The 16923-nt window shown below is 40.5% G+C and overlaps 1 protein-coding gene across 9 annotated transcripts in view; it reads right to left on the reverse strand.

Annotated features, from left to right (window-relative positions):
- Clasp2 (cytoplasmic linker associated protein 2) overlaps nt 1-16923 on the reverse strand; it is a 198255-nt gene that overhangs the window by 174296 nt on the left and 7036 nt on the right. The gene's annotated exons all lie outside the window — the stretch shown is intronic.

Below are 16923 nucleotides of genomic sequence, written 5' to 3' on the forward strand. Positions count from 1 at the left end.
TGATGAATAGAAATTACTGAAACAGTTTAATATCACCATGTAATTTCTTACATACAGGAATTTTTTATCTATTACCAACTTTAAAAAGATGAGAGTAGGACTGGGAATATGACCCAATGATAAAATGCTCGCCTCGTATACATGAAGTCCTGGGTTTGATTACTCAGCACCACATATATAGAAAAAGCCAGAAGTGATGCTGTGGTTCAAGTGACAGAGTGCTAGCCTTGAGCAAAAAGAAGCCAGGGACAGTGCACAGGCTCTGAGTTCAAGCCCCAGGACTGGAAACAATAACAAAACCAAACAAAAACAAGATGAGAATAAAGTATTCAAAGTTAACAGTCATGGAGTTTGGTTACTCTATTTTCAAATGGTTGAATAATGATGACAATAACTAGATACTGATGAAGTACATTTACCAAAAAAAGTTAATAAATGATAAATTAGGTGGTTACACCAGTTCTGAGTATACCTGCAAATTTTCTCTAACACCAAAATGTTTCCTAAATCTAACAGTTAAACATACATGAATACTCTATATTTCTGTGTATAGTGTAGGAAAACATCATTCCTACTTCAAGAAAAAGCAGTCATCTAAAAAAATCATGACTGTTGTTGAGTCTATCAGAAAGCTGATGTTGAAAAACAACTAGTAAAACTGAAATCTTAAAAAAAAAAAAAAAAAAAAAAGAGGGGCTGGTAGTATGGCCTAGTGGCAAGAGTGCTTGCCTCATATACATGAAGCCCTGGGTTGGATTCCTCAGCACTACATATATAGAAAAGGCCAGAAGTGGCACTGTAGCTCATGTGGCAGAGTGCTAGACTTGAGCAAAAAGAAGCCAGGGACGACAGTACTCAGGCCGAGTCCAAGCCAGAGGACTGGCAAAAAAAAAAAAAAAAAAAAAAAGACAGAAAAAGACATGGTAATGTAGCAATAGGCCACATATGACAGAGGACAGGAGGAAAATGAAGCTAGTGTAAGAAGTAGCTGCATTTAGCAGACTGTAAATAAATTAGTGTTGGCTAGTACAAAAATACAGAACTAGTAGAGACAAGGAGTTAGTACCTATTTGCTGGCTCTATCTTGTTTATACTCTCTGGAAAGCTCAGTCCACAAAGCCTCCACACTCATAATTAAGACTGAGGGCTGAGAGACGAGTTTGAGGGCGGGGCCAGTTTGACCGACCTAAGACAGGGCCTTCAGCTTTGCTCTGAAGAAGTTCCCCATGACGGGTAAGGCAGGCTGGGCGGCACCCCCCCAACCTAAGACAGGCGGGTTCGCTTCTTTAAACAAAAATGTGGGAGATGTAGAGAGCCAACAGTGAAATTCACCCTGACATCTGACTATACTCTCAAGGGCATGCAAGGTCATGGCTTAGGGAGCCAACAACAAAGTTCATCCTAACCTCTGGCTATGTTGTTATCTCAAGGACATGCAAGGACATGGTTTACTTGAAGGACAGTACTAATCCCAAGATGTTTTGTTACGTCCACAAGAGTCTGTTTTATGTAAACCATTCAACCATATCTTGTTTTACTGCCTGTTGTTATTTACCAATTTCAGGGCCTTCCTGTTTTCTTAAACCTTAGTTAATCCTATGCTATTTCCTGGTTGTCAAACTGCATATAAGCTGGAAGTTAAGAATAAAACATGGCTGCAGTCTTGAGTTACAATCTCGAGATGCAGACCTCCTGAACACCCCCACCCCAAAAAAAAGACTGAGGGCTGGGCAGGAAATTGGAGTGTCTCTCTGTAGTAGTATTATGGGGGTTTAGGAGCAGCTGACTTCAGGAAAGGCACAAATGCTTCCAGTATACTCTTGTCCTCTAAGAAAGAAAAGTTGAAAGTACTTAAGGAAGAAGGTCTGGTATTACCAGAGGTCAGAGAAAAAACCCACTGCTGTAGGGAAAAGGAACAGGAAAAAAGGGAAAAGCCTCTCTATATTCCTTGGCTCAAATAATTACAGGCCTCATGTTTGGAGATTTTGTTTTGCTTTGTTTCATTGAGGCGGTGGTTCTTAGATGAAGCCTTGCCCGAATAATCAATGTCAAAGAGCTGAATCTAGATAAGAAAACAAAAAGAATGAATCCCACTCTTTACAACCATACTAGTAAGCATGAAATACGCAACAGGTACCTAACACAGCAGGAAGAGCAGGAACATGAAAATTCCTGTGAAGCACAGGGAAATTGAAAGGACTAAAGTGTAGAGAGGCAGAAACATTCACAAAAACCCTTGATCAAACAAACCAACTTACAGAGGAGCCTGGAGAAAACAGGGGCTAGGTCACTGTAGCAATCACAATATGCAAATCTAAATCAATTCCTGAGTAAACTGATCAGCTAGCTCCACAATATAAACTTAGTCAAAGAAAAGCTTACCATATCTAAGCATGAGTACTACTTATTAGTCTTAATTTCTTGAATGCTCTCCACTTTTCAAATAAAAATTGTAAGACACACAAAAGGAAGGGGATGCCAATGTCAAGAGCAAAGGCATCAAGAGAGCAAAATAAGAAAATAATCTATAAGTTGAACCATCAGAGAACTTAAAATAACAATGATAAGTGTGGTAATACTTGAGTTAAAAAGAGCTGACAACCGGGGCTGGGAATATGGCCTAGTGGCAAGAGTGCTTGCCTCGTATACATGAGGCCCTGGGTTCAATTCCTCAGCACCACATATACAGAAAATGGCCATAAGTGGCTTTGTGGCTCAAATGGCAGAGTGCTAGCCTTGAGTGGGAAGAAGCCAGGGATAGTGCTCAGGCCCTGAGTCCAAGGCCCAGGACTAGCCAAAAAATAAATAAATAAAAGGTTAGCAGTAACTTTAGAAGACCCAGAAATAAAGCCACATTCTTACAGTCAGCTGATATTCAACAAAGGAGCTAAAGACATACAATGGAAAAAACATAGCCTCTTCAACTAATGGTGCTAGGAAAACTGGGCAACCACATGTAGAAAATTTCAAGTAGACCCTAGCCTATCACCATGCACCAAGATCAACTCAAAATGGATTAAGGACCTCAACATCAGACCTGAATCCTTGAAACTACTGAAGGAGAGAGTAGGAGAAACGCTAGAACTTATAGGCACAGGAAGGAACTTCCTGAATATAGTCCCAGGGGCAGAACAGACAGGGGAGAGACTCGACAAATGGGACTACTACAAAAAAACAATAATTTTACAGAAATGGATCAATTCTTTGAGAAGTATAAATTGCCCAAACTGAACCAAGAAGAAATAAATCAACTAAATAAACCAGTAACTTACAGTGAGATACAGGGGGTAATCAAGAACCTCCCAACAAACAAAAGCCCAGGCCCAGATGGATTCACCAACAAATTCTATAAAACCTTTAGTGAGGAGCTAATACCAATACTCCTCAAACTCTTCCGTGAAATAGAAACAGAGGGAGAAATCCCAAACTCATTCTATGAAGCTAATATCATACTCATTCCCAAACCAGGCAAAGACCCAACAAAAAAAGAGAACTACAGACCAATATCACTAATGAACACAGATGCAAAGCTCCTCAATAAATATTAGCTAACAGGATCCAGAAACTGATCAAGAAAATCATACATCATGACCAAGTAGGCTTCATCCCACAGTCACAAGGATGGTTCAACATCCATAAATCAACCAATGTAATTCTCCACATAAACAGAACTAAAATCAAGAATCACATTGTTATCTCAGTCGATGCCCAAAAAGCCTTTGACAAAATACAACATCCATACTCATTAAAAGCTCTGGAGAAAACCGGAATAGATGGAACATTCCTCAAAACCATAAAAGCCATATACAACAGACCAACTGCTAACATCGTATTAAATGGAGAGAAACTAAAATCATTCCCCCTAAACTCAGGAACAAGATAGGGATGCCTACTCTCCCCACTTCTTTTCAACATAGTGCTGGAATCCCTAGCCATAGCAATAAGGCAAGAGGAGGACATCAAGGGGATCCACATCAGCAAGGAAGAAATCAAGCTATCCCTATTCGCAGATGACATGCTCTTATATCTGAAGGACCCAAAAACTCAGTCCCCAAACTCCTACACCTAATAAACCATTTTGGCAAAGTAGCAGGATACAAAATCAATCCACAAAAGTCAGCAGCTTTTCTGTACACCAGCAATGTACAAGCAGAAAAGGAAATTATGGAAACAATTCCATTTACAGTAGGCAAAAAAAGAATAAAGTACCTAGGGATCAACTTAACCAAGGACGTGACGGACCTATTTAATGAGAACTATAAAAATCTAATAAGGGAAATCAAAGAAGACACAAGCAGATGGAAAGACCTCCCATGCTCATGGGTAGGCAGAATCAATATAGTGAAAATGGCCATATTGCCCAAATTGTTATACAAATTCAATGCAATCCCTATCAAAATCCCAGTCACATTCTTCACTGAAATAGAGAAAGCAATCCATAAATTCATATGGAACAGCAAAAGACCTAGAATAGCCAAAGCAATTCTAGGCAAAAAAAGCAGTGCAGGAGGTATCACAATACCAGACTTCAAGCTCTACTATAGAGCCATCATAACAAAAACAGCCTGGTATTGGTATAAATAAAAACAGACTGAAGACCAATGGATTCGAATTGAAGATCCAGAAATAAAACTGCACTCTTACAGTCAGCTGATATTCAACAAAGGAGCTAAAGACATACAATGGAATAAACATAGCCTCTTCAACTACTGGTGCTGGGAGAACTGGGCAGCCATATGCAGAAAACTCAGAGTAGACCCAAGCCTATCACCATGCACCAAGATCAACTCAAAATGGATCAAGGACCTCAATATCAGACCTGAATCCTTGAAACTACTGAAGGAGAGAGTAGGAGAGACACTAGAACTTATAGGCACAGGAAGGAACTTCCTGAATATAGTCCCAGGGGCACAACAAATAGGGGAGACACTCAACAAATGGGACTACTAAAAACTAAAAAGTTTCTGCACAGCTAAGGACATAGCCACCAATATAGAAAGACAGCCAACCATATGGGAAAGGATCTTTACCAGCACAGCAACAGACAAAGGCCTAATATCTGTCATCTACAGAGAACTCAAATAACAAAGCCCCTCCAAGCCCAATAAACCAATTAGGAAATGGGCAAAGGAGCTAAAGAGAGACTACACATGAGAAGAAATTTAAATGGCAAAGAAACATATGAGGAAATGTTCAACATCCCTGGTAGTAAAGGAAGTGCAAATAAAAACAACCCTGAGATACCACCTCACTCCAGTGAGAATGGCCTATATTCTGAATTCAGGCAACAACAAATGCTGGAGGGGGTGCGGGGAAAGAGGAACCCTTCTCCATTGTTGGTGGGAGTGCAAATTAGTACAACCACTTTGGAAACAGTATGGAGGTTTCCCAAAAAGCTCAATATAGACCTACCCTATGACCCAGCCATACCACTCCTAGGCATCTATCCTGAACAACAGGTCCCAAGATATCAAAAAGACATTTGTACTTCCATGTTTATCGCTGCACAATTCTGAATAGCCAAAATATGGAAACAACCCAGATGCCCCTCCACAGATGAATGGATCCAAAAAATATGGTACCTACACACAATGGAATACTAAACAGCTATTAGGAATGGTGAAATATTGTTATTCGCAGGGAAATGGTCAGAACTTGAACAAATAATGTTGAGCGAGACAAACCTAGAACACAGAAAACAAAGGGGCATGATCTCCCTGATATATAACTGTTAAGATGGGGTGAAGGAGAGACAGTAGAGACCAGGTCTCTGAAACCAAAAACTGCTTGTCAAATGGTATTTCCCATAGGATTGGGTCAGCGACCCAACATTATGTAACTAAAACCAAACAACTACTCAACATATAAAGGTCAAAAATTGACCTCTCAGTGGAATAAAATAGCTCAAAAGCTATGTATGTACGTTCATATAAGACTATTGTCGACATATTGTCTAGTATAAAGGTCGAAAATTGACCTCTCAGTGGAATACAATAGCTCAAAAGCTTTGTATATACGTTCATATAAGACTATTGTTGACATATTGTCTAATGTCGACATTACATTTAAAGCCCTAGGCGAATTTTCTTGGGCTTGGGCCACATGGCTACTGTATATGTTTTTGGTACATTGTGTATTGTATGTATGTCTACCTGACCTAGGGAAGGGAAAGAAAAACAGGGTGTAAGATATCCTAGGAAATGTACACACTGCCCTACTATGTAACTGTACCCTTTTTGCACAACACCTTATCAAAACATTTTTGTTTAATTAATAAATAAATTACAAAAAAAAGTTTTGCCAACATAGTAGGATATCAGAAAAGCAAATTATTTTCACAATTAGTAAGCAACAGGGATGACCCACATAAATGTACTTGTGAGTCTATACAGATCTGCCTTTTTTTTTTTTTTTTGCCAGTCTGGGAACTGTCCCTGAGCTTCTTCTGCTCAAGGCTAGCACTCTACCATTTGAGCCGCAGCACCACTTCCGGCTTTTTTATATGGTACTAAGGAATCAAACCCAGGGCTTCATGAATGCTACACAAGCACTCTACCACTAAGCCACATTTCTAGCCCAGATCTACCATTCTTTACATGAAGAAGGTCAAGAATCAGCACCAAAGATATGACATTAATGGATATGAACATCACAAAGAAGAAACAGACTTTATGTGATTCTTAATGCAAAGAGAATATTACCTATGAAACAGTTTTTTGTTTTTTTTTTTTGCCAGTCCTGGGCCTTGGACTCAGGGCCTGAGCACTGTCCCTGGCTTCCTTTTGCTCAAGGCTAGCACTCTGCCACTTGAGCCACAGCGCCACTTCTGGCCATTTTCCATATATGTGGTACTGGGGAATTGAACCCAGGGCTTTATGTATACAAGGCAACCTCTCTTGCCACTAAGCCATATTCCCAGCCCCTGAAACAGCCTTGATACTAAAAAGAACTGAGTTGAATCCAATTAAGCATCAGATACAACTAATTAAATTGCCTCGCTACAAAAAATATAGAAAAATAGCCAAATATTATAGGAATAAAATCAGCAACATCCAAACTACAAGAAAGTTGTAAAATTCAAGAAACAAATGGGGTGCTGGTAGCTCATGCCTATAAACCTAGCTTCTTAGGAGGCTGAGATCTGAGGATCACAGTTCAAAGCCAGCCAGGGAAGAAAGTCCCTGAGACTCTTACCTCCAATTAGCCACCAAGAAACCAGAAGTGACACTGCGGCTCAAGTGGTAGAGCACTAGCCTTGAGCTAAAGAGCCTAAGGACAGTACCCAGGTCTAGAGTTCAAGCCCCACCCCCAACAAAATAAATAATCGAGAAACAAGAAGGACACAGGAGAAAAAGAGACCTTAAAAAAAAAGGATTAATGGAGTTGAGAATGTGGCTTAGTGGTTGAGTACTTGCCTGGCATGACTGAAGCCCTTGGTTTGATTCCTCAGTACCATTTAAAAAGAAAAGGCCCAAAGTGGTTCTGTGACTCAAGTGGTAGCCTCGAGCAAAAGAAGCTCTGAGACAGTGCTCAGGCCCTGAGTTCAAGCCCCAGGACTGGCAAAAAAAAAAACCAAAGAAAGTTTAATGTAGAGAACAAAGGAAGAGGTGACACTGCACTTAGAACCTGACTTATGTAACTGCAACCCTTTGTGTAACTACTTAATAGTAACAATTTTTTTAAAGAGATGAATAAACATGTTAACAGTGGCAATAATAATACTCCTAACCCCCCAGAATCTACAAATATTTATCCTATATGACAAAAGGGACTTGCAGGTATGATTAAGGATCTTGACAGAGAGAAATTACTCTGGATTATCCTACCCAATGTATCACAATGAATCCCTTTTTAATTTTCTTTTTTGTATGTGTCGGGGAGGAGGAGGCAGTACAGGGAATTGAATTCAGGGCCTTGTTCTCCCCCTTAGTTTTTTTGTTCACAGATGAAGCTCTAGTACTTGAGCCGTACCTTCAGTCCAGCTCTTTTGCCAATTAACTGGAGACAAGAATCTCAAACTTTACTACTCAAGCTGGTAGATCCTCAGATTTCAGCCTCCTGAGTAGCTAGGACTATGCAAGCTACGAGCATGTAATTGGGATTGTATTGTGATTGTTGTTTTAATGAACACACGTAAGATATACTCTCTTTCAAGTGTAGAATAAATAATTAACTGTAGTTATCATGTTATAATTCCCAGAAAGCATATGCCCTATAACTAGGGTCTTACCTTTCCCTGGAAGCTACCATTCTGTTTTCTGTGGCTGTTTTAATTTTTTTCTTTTAGATTCTACATCTAAATAAGATCACAAAACATTCATCAGTGTGCCTGGTTTACTTCACTTAGCATAAAGTCTTTCAGGTTGATCCATGTTACCACAAATGACAGGATTTTTCCTTTTTCTGAATAACATCTCCATGTGTGTACGTGTATATCACATTTTCTTCATTCATTTATCTCCTTGATAAACATGTACAATTTGGCTCTTGTAAATAATGCTTCAATGAACAGGTGCAAATCTCTTCTAGTACTGATGTCATTTCATTAGGATTATACTCAGAAATGGGACTGCCATATCATATGACAGGTCTTTTTTGAGAAATCTCAGTACTACTTTCTTTAACAGCTAGCCTAGTTTATATATTTATAGTAACAGCACAAAAAGTCTCCTCTTTCTCTACATCCTCACCATCACTTATAATTCTTCTGATTTCTTGATGAGTGACATACTAACAAGTTGGATATGACATTGCATATGGTTTTGATTTGCTTCCTTGATGGTTACTGATGCTAAACGTATATTCATGTATCTACAGGTTGTTTTTTGTTTTGTTTTTTGCCAGTCCTGGTGCTTGAACTCTAGGCCTGAGCACAATCCCTGGCTTCTTTTTGCTCAAGGCTAGCATTCTACCTCTTGAGCCAAAACACCACTTCCGGCTTTCTTCTGTTTTTGTGGTGCTCAGGAATCGAACCAGGGCTTTGTGCATACAAGGCAAGCACTCTATCGCTGAGTCATATTCCCAGCCCTCTACGGGCTATTTTTATGTCTTCGTTGGACAAATACCTCTTCTTGTGCTTTGCATTTTACATTTTTTTGTTTTGTTTTGTTTTAGGGGGTGGGGTTTTATGTCATATTTTATTTTATGCTAATGAGTTATATGAGCTCCTTCAGACATGAACTCTGACAGTATATGTTTTGTAATTATTTTGTTCCATGGTAGGCTGGGTTTTTTTTTATTGCTATTGTTTTTCTGTTTCTTACGCTACACAGAAACTTTTTAGTTGAATATAGTCCCACCTGATTTTTACTTGTTTGCCTATGCTTTTGGTGTCAAATCTAAAAAAAGGATGAAGACAAATATTAGAGAAATTTTCCGCTTTCTTCCAAAGAGGAGTTTTGTTTTGTTTTTTGACGGTAAATGAACAGGGTCTCGGCTTTGATAGGCAGGTGTTTTACCACCTGAACCACACCAAATCCTTTTAGTTTTCTTCTTTTTTGAGTAGGGTCTCAGACTTATGCCTAGACCAGGGTGGACCTTTTATTTACATTTCTCCTGTAGATGGGATGATAAATAGACAGACAGACAGACAGACACCCAGTCTTTTTAATTGGTAAAGAGAAGATCTCGAACTTTTTGCCCCAGCTGGCTTTGAACCAAGATCCTCTTAACCTCTGTTTTTTTTTTTTTTTTTTTTTGGCCAGTCCTGGGGCTTGGACTCAGGGCCTGAGCACTGTCCCTGGCTTCTTTTTGCTCAAGGCTAGCACTCTGCCACTTGAGCCACAGCGCCACTTCTGGCCATTTTCTGTATATGTGGTGCTGGGGAATCGAACACAGGGCCTCATGTATATGAGGCAGGCACTCTTGCCACTAGGCCATATCCCCAGCCCCCTTAACCTCTGTTTTTTGAGTAGCAAGGAATACAAGTATCAGCTACTTTGGCTGGCTCTATAAAAGTTTTTATATTTTCAGGTCTTATATTTAAATGTTCAACTTCTTTATGCATATCATGGAAGATAATCTTCCATTTCAGTTCCTTTGCGTCCAAAAACGATTAATTACAGAGACTAAAATTTTCCTAAAATCCCCAGCCCCAAGGAACTATTTTTGTAAATGCATAAAAAACATTGTGTATAATGACATTTTTGTTTGTTCTCTGTTTAAGAAAGTGTCTTCGGGGCTGGGAATATGGCCTAGTGGCAAAGAGTACTTGCCTCGATTACATAAAGCCCTGGGTTTGATTCCTCAGCATCACATATATAGAAAAAGCCAGAAGTGGCGCTGTGGCTCAAGTGGTAAAGTGCTAGCCTTGAGCAAAAAGAAGCCAGGGACAATGCTCAGGCCCTGAGTCCAAGGCCCAGGACTGGAAGAGAGAGAGAGAGAAAAAAAAAAAAAAGGGGGGGGGGGGTCTTGTGTAACCCAGGTTGGCCTGAAACTCATTGCCTCCAACTTAGAATCCTCCTGCCTGAGCTTCCCAAGCTCAGGGACCATAAGCATGTGCAACAACATTAACCATGTTAATTTCTTTTTTATAATAATGACATTTGAACTCAGGGCTTCCCAACTTATTAGGCAGGAACTCTGCCAATTGAGCCAAACTTTTAACTCAGCTTTTCTCCTTCCCTGCTTCATTCCTTCTTTCCTGACTACCTACCTGTAGTAGTTAGGTTTGAATTCAAGACTTCATGCTTGCTACATAGATGCTCTGTCATTAGAGTCATGTCCTCAGACAAATGTTTATTTTTAAAGAGCACTTATCCTTTGAGACACTAACCTAAGACTAGAAAGCAAAATATGGGCAAAATAATATGGTATCTATGAATTATGACAAAATGGTGTGTGCTGATGAGTTCCATGGGCTGAACTTATTTTACTACCTTCCCCCCCCTCCTCCTGCCCCCAGTCCTGGGGCTTGGACTCAGAGCTTAAACACTGTTCCTGGCTTCTTTTTGCTCAAGGATAGCACTCTACCTCTTGAGTCACAGTGCCACTTCCAGCTTTTTCTGTTTATGTGGTATTGAGGAATTGAACCCAGGCTTTGTGCATGCTAGGCAAGCATTCTACCGCTAAGCCACATTCCCAGCCCAACTACCTATTTTTATGTATTTTTTTAAATATTTCATTTTTTTTCTTTAAAAAGCATAGCAATCATAGGTACCTGTGGCTCAAACCTATAATCCTAGTCACTCAGGAGAATGAGATCCTAGGCTAAACACAGCCCAGGTAGAAAAGTCTAAGAGACAGCTCTAAAATAACAAGCAAAATGCTGGGCTAGGAGCATGGTTCAAGTGGTAGAGTGCCAGCTGTGAGCAGCGAAGCTGAGAAAAGCACAAGGCCATGAGCTCAAAGTCCAGTACTAGACAATTAACTAAGCAAGCATGATTCTTAACAGTGAAATGTTAGAATACACTATTGTAAAACAAGAAGAGCCAAAAAAAAGGTTTTTTGCTGGTCCTGGGGCTTGGACCCAGGGCCTAGGTGCTGTCCCTGTCTGAGCCACAGCTCCATTTCAGGGTTGTTTTGTTGCTGTTTTTTGTTTTTGTAGTTAATTGGTGCTAAGCGTCTCATGGACTTTGCTGCCTGAGCTGGCTTTGAACTAGCCATTGGTACCCAGCTCTGTGTGTGTGAGAGAGGAGAGGGAGAGGGGGAGGGGAGGGGGAAGGGGAGGGGGAGGGGGAGGGGAGGGGAGGGGAGGGGAGGGGAGGAGAGGAGAGGAGAGGAGAGGAGAGGAGAGGAGAGGAGAGGAGAGGGGAGGGGAGGGGAGGAGAGGGGAGGGGAGGGGAGGGGAGGGGAGGGGGGGAAGGGGAGGGGAGGGGAGGAGAGGAGAGGGGAGGAGAGGAGAGGAGGTGTATAGTACTGGGGCTTGAACTCAGGATCTCATGCTGTCCCTTAGATTTTTTGCTCAAGGCTGGTATTCTACCACTTGAGTCATATTTCCACTTTTGGCTTTTTGATGATTAGATAAGAAATAAGTGTCTTGTGGATTCTTTTGGCTTCAAACTGCAATTCTTTTGAGCAACAGTAACAGGCTTGCTGGTGTGCAATACCAGCCCAGCAGGGACACCTGGGCCCAAACACACGCCCCCCTCACAGCGGAGGCGCAGAGTCTGTGGGCACCAACCCGCACCCAGACACTTGAACCTGCTGGGGTCCACGCATACCGCCCCCCACAGCAGACTCGCAAGAGGGCACAAGCACCCTGTGGCTCAAGTGGCAGAGTACTAGCCTTGAGCAAAGAGAAGCCAGGGACAGTGCTCAGGCCCTGAGTCCAAGCCCCAGGACTGGCAAAAAAAAAAAAAAAAGAGAGAGAGAAAGAAGGGTGTAAATTCTAAAAAAAAATGAGTTAATATAACAATGGGAGAAGAAATTCTAATTCCTTCCATTTTCTCAATGAAGAAGAAAGCAAGACCTTAGCCAACAGTGATGATGGGAGAGATGCTGACAAGTTTGAAAGAAGAAAAATGTAAAATAATTGTTTCCGTGAAAAGTGAATAACTTAAGAAAATGCAATATGACTACTAGGCAGTATTAAGTGTCATGCTGGAGTTCCCAGAACTTAAAATGAAACCAGTTCAAAGGATTACACATTTTCCTCCATTCATCTTTATTGCTTTGGTACAGGTTTAGGATAGGCAGAAGTTAATACCTAATTTAAGTATCAAATAAGGACCATAAAGCATGAATAAGGAAGAAGATGAGAAATAAAAATGAACGTAAGAGGAGTCAGGGTAAGATGGTGGATTGAAGGCATTTATTGTGTGGCACTGTGGCTCGAGTGGTAGAGTGGTAGCCTTGAGCTGAAGAGCTTAGGGACAGCACCCAGGCCCAGAGTTCAAGCCCCACAATGATGAAAAAAAAAATGAAAGCATTTATTATTGCTCTGGAAACAAGAAAAATCTAGTGACAAAAACAAGCAGATTCTGGGGCTGGGGATATAGCCTAGTGGCAAAGAGTGCCTGCCTCGGATACACGAGGCCCTAGGTTCGATTCCCCAGCACCACATATACAGAAAACGGCCAGAAGCGGCGCTGTGGCTCAAGTGGCAGAGTGCTGGCCTTGAGCGGGAAGAAGCCAGGGACAGTGCTCGGGCCCTGAGTCCAAGGCCCAGGACTGGCCAAAAAAAAAAAAAAAAACAAGCAGATTCTAATCAGGAAGAGGGACGAAAGGAGACTAACAAGGAGTTCATGAGGACCTTGGGAGTGTGGAGCAGCCAACAAAGCAGAATAAATGTGGCAAGGAATTTGGAACCGGTGTCCAGCTTCCCCAGCTGGAGATAGGAATTGGGAACTCAGTAAAACCAAATAAAATCAGACAGTGCTGCCAAGGAATTGCCAAATTCAAATGCATGGGGGAAAAAAATCCCACAAACCGTACAGCCAATCCAGGGACTTGGGAGGTGGGATCAACCTGCCATGACAGGCTAGAGAACGGGAACAAAGACATTCTGCATCCCCCATATCACAGAGCAACAGAGTGTGGTCATCTTGAGAGGGTTTCTCTTGCAGTCCAGAGACAAGAAGCAATGACAGCTTAAACCAGAGGACACTTTGCCACAGATTTGGGGTATAAATCAGCAATAAGAGGTGCAGGAGGGCAGACCAACTGGCAAGGAACAACAAATGTTTAAGCTACAGAAAGATAGGCTACAGCCAAGAAGCCAGTGGCTATGTGAGACAAGAAAACTGCAGTATACCAGGAGAGGAAGGGTTGGGAAAGCACTCTAAGCCAGAGAGAAAAAGCACCTGGACAAGGGGCTATCTGTCCCACGACAGAAAGTGCTGTGGTATCCCAAAGACTAAGGATCTGCCACCAAGTGATACAGCAGTTTAAAGTAGTCCAGCACAGCCATTCATTAGATAGAGGCAGCTATATACCACATCTGGCAGATGTGAGCCAAACAACAGAGGCACCAGCTGTCAGCTTTCTCTCTCAAATTCCTTCCCCTACATAACTAATGGAAAAAAAGCCCTCATACCCAGGGCTAAAATGCACACCCAGACTTCTGCAACCCACAGATATCTATATGTAAATATATATAAGTAGACATATAAGAATAATAAAAACATAAACTGAACAAAAGAGCCAAGTAAGAACACAAAGCTCAGAGTTCAAGCCTTGGTACCAGCACCCCAAAATTAAAATAAACCACCAACCCAAAATCATGTAAATGATCTCAACTGCCCAAATTTACATGAAACAAGACAAAGAACAGTTGAAAGCCTAGGTAACAGAACAGAAGCTGAAAACAGGGTATTATATAAGTTGAAGAAAAAGTAAAGGAATTCAAACAAAGACATTGAAAAAGACATACCACGAGGATGTAAAAGACATCTCAGACTCCATCAAAAGATCAAATCCAGGCAGGTGCAAGTGGATCATGCCTATCTACTCAGGAGGCTGAGATCTGAAGATCCAGCCAGCCAAGTCAGAGAAATCCACAAAACTCTTACCTCCAATTAACACCAAAAAGCCAAAGGTGAAGATGTGATGCTCAAGTGGTAAAAGGAACAGCATCCAGGCTGAGTTCAAGTCCCAGGACTAGCATACATACATACACACACATACACACACACACGCACACACGTGCACGTGCGCGCACATGCACACACACGATAAAATCTAAAAATTATGAGGAATATATGAGGAAAAAGAATAACTGAAGACATTAAGAACTTATTCAATAAAATGTCACAGAAAACTTCCCCAACCTTGATTAGAGAAAAGATCAAACATCCTCTATACATACTGTAAAAAACACTAAATATACATAATAAAGATTATTTACACAGTACATTAAAAACAAAAAACCTTGGGCTGGGGATATGGCCTAGTGGCAAGAGTGCTTGACTTGTATATATGAAGCCCTGGGTTCAATTCCCTAGCACCACATATATAGAAAACGGCCAGAAGTAGCACTGTGGCTCAAGTGGCAGAGTGCTAGCCTTGAGCAAAGAGCAGCCAGGGGCAGTGCTCAGGCCCTGAGTCCAAGGCCCAGGAATGGAAAAAAAAACCAAAAAAACAAAACAACAACCTTGTTTCCATATCTTGGAGTTCATTTTGATTAGCTTCATTTTATATGGTCACATGTACATAGCTACTGAGTTATTGTGATCCTCTGGTAGGACTATCCTAGACATAGACTAATTATTACAAATGAGGGAAATCATGGAGCCTATGTTTCTTCGGGTCTGGCTTACTTCACTTAATATGATTTTTTCCAAGTCTTTCCATTTCCTTACAAATGGGACAATGTCATTCTTTCTGATGGAAGCACAGAATTCCATTGTGCATATATACCACATTTTCTTGATCCATTCATCTACTTTGTCCCCTGTTGTCACTGTTTTTTATATTGGTACCCTGTGTCTTGTATATATCTTTATCTGATTTGGAGAAGGGAATGGGAATAACAAAACTGTGAGACAAAGGAAAAAGGGTCAACAAATGCAACAACAATACTCACAAGACATGACATGATGTTGAAAATGAACTTTACAACTTAGGGGTGAGGGGAGGAAAAGTGGGAGAAAAATAAGAGAGGGGTAACAATGTTCAACAAGAAATGTACTCACTGCCTTATTTATGTAACTGTAACCCCTCTGGTACAATACTTATACAATAAAATTTTTAAAAAGAATATTCAAAGCTGCAAAAGAGAGGAGTCAAACTTATAAAGGAAGGTCCATTAGAAAAACAAGTTCATTGCAGACAGTAAAATGCTAGGTGGCCATGGAAAGACCTAATGTAGGCCCTGAAAAGAAACTCAACCAAAACTACTATGCTATCCTTCAGAACTGGAGATATAAGAACTTTCCATGATAAAGAAAAGCTGAAGGAACTCAAGACTAATAACTACGTGGCAAGAAATACTTAGACCTATGCTACCTGCAGAAAAAGATAATCAAACACAGAAAAATATAGGAAAGAATAAATCCTACTACAAGAGATTAGCAAAGCAAGAGAGAAAGAAGCAAGAATCACAAAAACAATAACAAGAAATGTGACATACCTCTTAATGTTACTGTTAAATGTGAATGAGCTCAACACTCCAATCAAGATACAGAACACAAACTTGGACCAGAAAACAAGATGCAATCATTTGTTGCCTGCAAAAAATGTATTTCATTGACAAAGACAAGCACAGGCTTAAGGTAAAAGGATGGAAAAACACCTTCTAAGTAAATGGTCATTCAAATCAGGTGGGAAGAGCCATCTTTACAATACTGCCACACCACTACTGGACATATATCCGAAAGATAGTAAGTCAATATATCATACCTGCATATCTATCTGCAGCAATGTTTGTAAAAGCCAAATGATGGAATCAGTCAAGGTGCCCAACAAATGAATGGATAAAAAAAAAAAGTCACACACACACACACACACACACACAGGAATATTGCCATAAAAAATGAAATTGTGTCATTTTCAGGAAAACAGATACAACTGGAGGTCATCACATTGAGACAAGCCAAACTCAAAAATAATTATATATATTTCTTTCACTCATATATGGAAGCTAGACCGTAAATACTACATATTTACAGGCACATACATAAGTATGTGTGTCCATACACATAATTATTTGTGTAGATAAACAACATGAAACTCCTCTAGAAGGGAAAGGGGGAAGGGAAAAAGAAAGGTACAAAGTGAATAATTTTTAATAATACAAGTATATATAAAACAGAATAAGAAGCTATTGATCAATAGCTGGCACTGTCAGTTTCTTTTCTTTACTCCAGAGGCTGAAGCAGGAAGACTGCCAAGTTTAAGGCCAGCCTAGGCTACACTGCAATATCCTGTCTCAAAACAACAAAAACAACTCAATACAATGAACATCATATGGTATAGTTGGATTCAAATTAGGTATACTGAAGAAATGAGTTTTAGAATTTAGAGCTACAACTGGGTGCTGGTGCC

This window comes from Perognathus longimembris, chromosome 6, assembly GCF_023159225.1.
Source record: "Perognathus longimembris pacificus isolate PPM17 chromosome 6, ASM2315922v1, whole genome shotgun sequence".
Classification (NCBI taxonomy): domain Eukaryota; kingdom Metazoa; phylum Chordata; class Mammalia; order Rodentia; family Heteromyidae; genus Perognathus; species Perognathus longimembris.